This window comes from Callospermophilus lateralis, chromosome 5 (genome assembly GCF_048772815.1).
Source record: "Callospermophilus lateralis isolate mCalLat2 chromosome 5, mCalLat2.hap1, whole genome shotgun sequence".
In the NCBI taxonomy this organism is placed as follows: domain Eukaryota; kingdom Metazoa; phylum Chordata; class Mammalia; order Rodentia; family Sciuridae; genus Callospermophilus; species Callospermophilus lateralis.
In genome coordinates, this window is record NC_135309.1 from 121,996,595 (window position 1) to 122,002,961 (window position 6,367).

Genomic DNA, 6,367 nt, shown 5'->3' on the forward strand with positions numbered 1-6,367 from the left:
TATCGAAGAATAGGACTACATCACAGAAACAAAGAAATAAAGAGAAAGTCAAAGTCCAAAGCTTAAAATAAAAAAAAAAAGTCAATCTCTGCATACAGAAACTGGTTTTAGAACAATCAATGCACAACATTCCACACATCCCCCTCAAACCCCTCAGGCCCTTCTGAAAGGTCAGGGAGAACACAGGCAAGGTAATATAAAGCTGCTTCCTCTCCTGAACAATGTAATCTTTGTAAATGTAATATTAGATGTTCTGAAGAGCTTGGCAAAACCCTGTGTCTCCCAATTCTCAACTTGAAGAGTGCAATAAAGTTCCTGTGGGCAGCCTCCTTTTTTAATTCAAAGATGTTTCTTTTAAAATGAAAAGGATGGTGTCTGTCATCTAAGGTCCTTTTCAGCAGCAAGTGGACAGGGGGACCGCAGGGGGTCACTGGTTACCAGCCACCTCACTTTCCTTGTGCCTTGTCTTTCTCCTCTGAGGTCTCCCTGAGGCTACAAGACCTTCCCTTCCCTGCAAAACTGCTACATCTACTACCTTGGGCTGTAAGGAAAAATTTCAGGTCTTTTCTGAACAATGTGTATTCCCTGTCTAGACCTAAGCTTGAAAATAGAAGCCAATCGTCTGTCTGGCTCCATCCCCACCCCAGAGCCTTTCCGGTTGTGATTCCGGTTCTGGTTCCAGTTCCTGTTCTGGTAGATCTACTGCCTGATGCCTCACTGAGAGCAATCTTGGGAAACAGTGGGTAGAGAGAGTGAACACTTTCATGTGCAGAAAAAAACACAAGCTTCGAAGTAGAACCAGCCTGAATTCAAGACCTGACTCTACCCCTGTCTAACTTTGGAAATAATCCTTCTGCATCTGGAAATGGGAATAGCAATACCAACTTCAGAGCACAGGTACATGAGAAATACATTAGATAATATGTTTATTGACAAAATAATTGAATGGCAAAAGAAAAAGAAAATGTCCAGTGACCTCCTGAAGAGATTTCACTAGTTTTAAAGAAATAATATATAAAGAAAATTGGGAGTTGGATTAGAGACAAAAGTTCATATCAAAAGTATTTGCTGCAAAAACTGGGGTTGTGACTCAGCGGTACAGTGCTCGCCTAGCACATGTGAGGCCCTGGGTTCAATCCTCGACACCACATAAAAATAAATAAAATAAATGTTATATAAAAATTTATATAAAAAAATTTTAAATAAATAAAATTTTTAGTTGTCCAACTACAACTAAAAAATAAGTATTTTTTTTTTTAAAAAAAACCATTTGCTGCTCTTGTTTCAGAGAAGGGTATCTGCTGTGAAGTAGAGACTTTGGGAGGAAAAGGAGAAGGTTTGGTTACACAGACCTGAGTAGCACCTAGCTAGATGGAACAGGACAGCTGAGTTTAACATTACCTTTCAGAATTCCTTTATCAAAATTAAAATGATCTTATGGTTGATGTACTTCTATAGAATACAATAGTTTGTTTGTTTTTTTACTCTATCCAAAAATATTGGCCCAAAATCAATGACATTTTATAATCAAGAAAATACAATAATGAAGTTTCTGGCTTATATAGCAGGTGCCTGGTAAGGGACTACTGACTCAGTCCCTATGTCAAGCTCACTGTCAACTTTTGTTCCTTCTATGCAATTATACAAACATTGATTAGTACCTCTTCTAACCTAGGTGCCATAAGATTCCCCAAAGTAAGTTAAATATTTCTTTCTCTGAAAGAGGTCGCTGGTCAGGGGGACGAAGCAGGAACTGAGATGACTGGGAAGTCAAGCTGAATGTGCAAAGTCCCTGAAGAAAGGGAAAAGAGCAACAGTTGTTCTGAGAACTGAGACAAGGTACTAGGTAGAAGGGCTCCATGAGGAGGGGGCATTCAAGAGGAACACTGAGGCCAGGCACAATTCTGATAGGCAGATTTGGGAGCCAAGAGGACACACTAACACATCGTGATCTGATTTTACCTCCTGCCTTCACACTGGCACCCTCTGACAGCCTGTGTTTTATTTATAGATTCTAATGCATCTGCACCTCAGAACCTTCGACTCACTGGTTCCCTAATCATGCACAGATCAGAAGTCAGAATACAATCCACACGTCAAAATACCCAGCATATCCCAGACTGAATCAGTTTTCTGGGATCATTCAGCTCCTCCTATCTGTTCTCTTCTTCCTTCCTCCATCTCTCCCTTCCAACATGTCCCATTCTTTTACTAAACTTGTCCTCTCAAAGATGAATGGTGCTTAAGAAAATGACAACATAAACTTTGGAGTCAGAAACATTCAAGTTAGAACCCAGATCTGTCACCATGCTGAACCTCCTGAGCATTCAGTTCCTCATTCATAAAATGTGTTTTATAATTCTACTTTACAGGGCTGGAGTGCTAAAGGGTCAGGATTAAATACAACAGCACATCTGAGAATACTCAGAACGTGCAGCCTCGTACAAGTCACCATGTTATCAGCACCTTCCCTCCTATCTAGGATGCCTGTCCATCTGCTCCTCATCCGTCATTAGCTTTACTCCAACTTGCCCAGGACCCCCAAGAAAATTTACCATGACCAGGAAAAAATGGGTAGTTTTCTCCATTGGGACTTACTCTAACCAAAGTATTTACTGTCAATTTCAGGATTTTGCAGAATAATTTTACTTCTCTCACTATGAGAACATTTTGTCTTTAAGCAGTTTGCTTAAGCTCTATCTCTGTTTATATTTGTATAGTCACTGGTGTGTTTCTTTTTTCCTATTTATTTATTCTCTGAAATGAATCTAGTTTAAGTGACTGTCACATGCTCAGAGAGGGCTGAGATCAGCCCAGTTGGACTTTGTTTGCACAGTGTTTGGGCCAGCACAATAAAAAGGAAAGCACTCAGTCAATACCACCAACTGTTGGTGACTTATAGGGAATGCTAATTTAATAGTCTCCTAAAGTTTTCATTCTTCATAATAAACTCCATTACTGGCAGATCTTCATGACATGGGTCAGCTCTGTCATCCCCATCATTAAGCCAGGAAACTGACTCAAGAAGTCGTAAGACTCATCCAGAACTGCACAATCTGACCTTGGGAGTTGAAGTTTCTGCTGCTGCCACAGAGAGTAAAGTGAAGGGCAGTACAGACACACAGAGAAATGTCAGACCTGGTTCTAATTTGGCTCTATGTCTTAAAATCTTTATGAACATAGACAAGCAGGTCAACCTCTCAACACCTCTGTTTTATAATCTTTTAAATAATATATTGATACTTATACTCAGTAGGGGCATGATTAAGACATAACAAACAAATGCTTCTAGAAGAATTCCTGCCAAATAGTATACTCTCTAGAAGAACAAATATGAGTTTTCTTTCTTGCTTGACCTTCTAAGAAATCTGAAAGATTAAAGTCATGCCTTTTGAGAGGACAGAGGTCAAAATTTAAAGATGGTCTTATATGGAAGGCCCTGGTAGCTCATAACCAGAACAGAAGCTGCATCCTTACAAAAATATGAAGCTGTAAACCATAACCAAAATAGTGGTTCTTGTCCCAGTCTTTGACCACTGCTCATAATTTTCGCCTGGAATCACTTTATTTTCTCTCTTCTTTTCCTCATCAGTATTAGCCATGGAGAGACCCAAGTTGCTTGCAAAAAAACTGTAAGGACAATACTTCTCAATAGGAAAAATCTCCTAGAAATTTGTCCCATGTCTGTGCATCCCACTCCCAAATCTTGATGCTGTAAAATTTGTGAGTGCCAGGCCAACAAAGGTCAAGTTGGGGAAAGAGCCCACAAATCCACATTTGCCATTCACCTATCACTATAATAAAGACCACCTAATATAGTGAACTCAGGATCTAAAGGGACAATGCTTACAGGCACAGGACACCAATTGTTAACAGTTTGCATGCCTCGAGTCTCTACAGTTTAATTTGCAGGAAACTGCCAACTACAATTTAATTTGACAGGGAATTACCAAATGCGGAGTTACTCTGGCTGTCCCATGCCTGAGACCAGGAGCCATCAGTATGCCACAACCCAGCTCCTTCAGTAGAAGCCTATCATTTCCTACCTTTCTCCACCAGTAACTAATAATGAGAAAAGGAGCCTTCAGAGGTAACCATTATATGAAAAGCATCAAAGCCCAAATCAAATACATCAAGCCCTGTGCCCTTGGTTTATGCTCCAGTGCTGGTTTTCTCTGGCAGAGCTAGGGAAATCAATGAACAAAAAGGAATTTCTCAGGCTCAGGATTGGATGTCAGGAATGTATATTGCCTTTTGCACTGTGCTACAGGTCTTGTGCCTGCCTTCTCTGAAAACAGCAAAATAGAGTTTTCAGCTAATCATAGGGGAAAGACTATCAAGCTCAAATTACAGAATGAAAGGTCTTTTGGCAATATACTTTAGAGAACTCCCAACTCCAATTCAAAGTTTGCTTAGTTTGACCAGGGACAGGGGTTAGCAATTGTCACTTCACCCATTGTATCCTATGTGGATTCCAAAGAAAATAACGCAATTACATTCAGTGCAATGGCAAATATTTTTCGGTCTGGTCTCCTCTGAAAAATAAATAACACAGTATCACAATAGGAGTGAGTGTTTCTAGAGATGGTGATTATTTTGGACCCATGGTCTGAAGTCTTTACATTCCACAGGAAGGCTCCCTTAGACTGTGAAATCTTCTAATTTGGTGTGACAGAACCATGTACAGGGAAACTATCAAGAAACATTATCTGGCTTCTTGGCTCACTTCAAATATGTAGATCAGTTGTTCCTTTTGTATCGTTCTCACTCCTTCAGTGATTCTCCTAACTGCCTCCAAATCCATCCAGCATTTTACCAGAATCTCTTCCATGGCCTGCCCAGAAAAGAACTGTTGTAGCTGGGGTGCCTCAAATAGGTAACATCCCTGTGCTGTAACCATTCTCCCCGGTAATATTCACAGACTGAACAGAACTTAGATCCCTTCCCCTTAGTTGCGAGCCCAGTCTTGGGAAAATTGATGCCTTCAGATGGTCCCCTCCTACACCAGCTCACTGCCACCACCCAACTTCAAGGCCCTCTTCATCTCTCACCTACTCTCTTGAAGTAGCCTTGCATTTGGAATTCCCAGACCACATTTCTCCCTGTCCAATATATCCACCACCCATTTGTGATTAAACTTGTTACATTCGTCCTATTATTGAGCTGCAGAGAACCCAGTCCTTCCTGAGCTGAAGCAAAGATTCCTGAGTACCCATGAAAAGGCCCACATGACCTGACCCCAATCTACCCTCTGACCCTGCCTCCCCTGGCCTCCTAAGACCATAAACAGGCAGCATGGATTATTCGCAGATTCTTGATGATACCCTGTACTTCCTCACCCCCATGCTTTGATGACTGTAATTTGCCCCAGGTCCCATATCAAATCAGGATAAGTCAAATAAACCTAGGTATCACCCTAAGAAAAACTGTATTTCTTGATTTCACATTCTGGCCCATTCTTTCCTTTAAAATCTTCCTGGTAAATTATTACTCCTGCATGGGTGGTTATTTATTTGCCTTTGGAAACTCTGCTTTCTGCTCTGATTTTGACCTGTCATCTTGAATCTAATAAGCTGTTATGAGTTGGACTGTTTTCCCTCCCCAAAAAAGGTATGTTGAAGTTCCAACCCTTGGTACATTGGAATGTGATCTTATTTGGAAATAGGGTTTTTACAGAGATAATCAATTTAAAATGCATTCATTAAGACGGGCCCAAATCCAATCTGACTTCCAGCCTTATAAAAAGTCAATATTGGACATAGAAGCAGATACATACAGAAAGAAAACTATAGAAGATACAAAGAGAAAAGACAACTATGCACCTAGAGTGATATATTGGCAAACAAAAGAACACCATGGAATGCCAGAAAATGCCAGAAACTAGAAGGTGAAAGGAAGGATCCTCCCCTAGAGCCACCTGAGAGCTTGGCACTGCTAGTACCTTGATTTCATACTTTCAGCCTCTAGAACTGTGAGATAATGCATTTCTGCTGTTTTAAACCACCTGGTTTTGGCCACAGGAAACTAATACCAGGTCTTTTTGGTTCTTAGCCTTCTGATTGCCCACTGCCTCTTCTTTGTTTCTCCTATTGTTCTTTCCTTTAGTCTCTTTTGGTAGCTCTCTTCACATCAGTAACAGCTACCTGCTAGCTTTATATTCCTCACAGTAGCTTTACTATAACTTTTATAGATAGATAGATAGATACATACATACATACATACATACACACAAAGTATTTATACTATTTATAGTATATAAATACTATAATTTATCATATATATGGATATATATGGTAAAGTATACTATATATTATATATATATACATATTATGTGTATATATAGACATATTAAAATCAATTCCAAAAG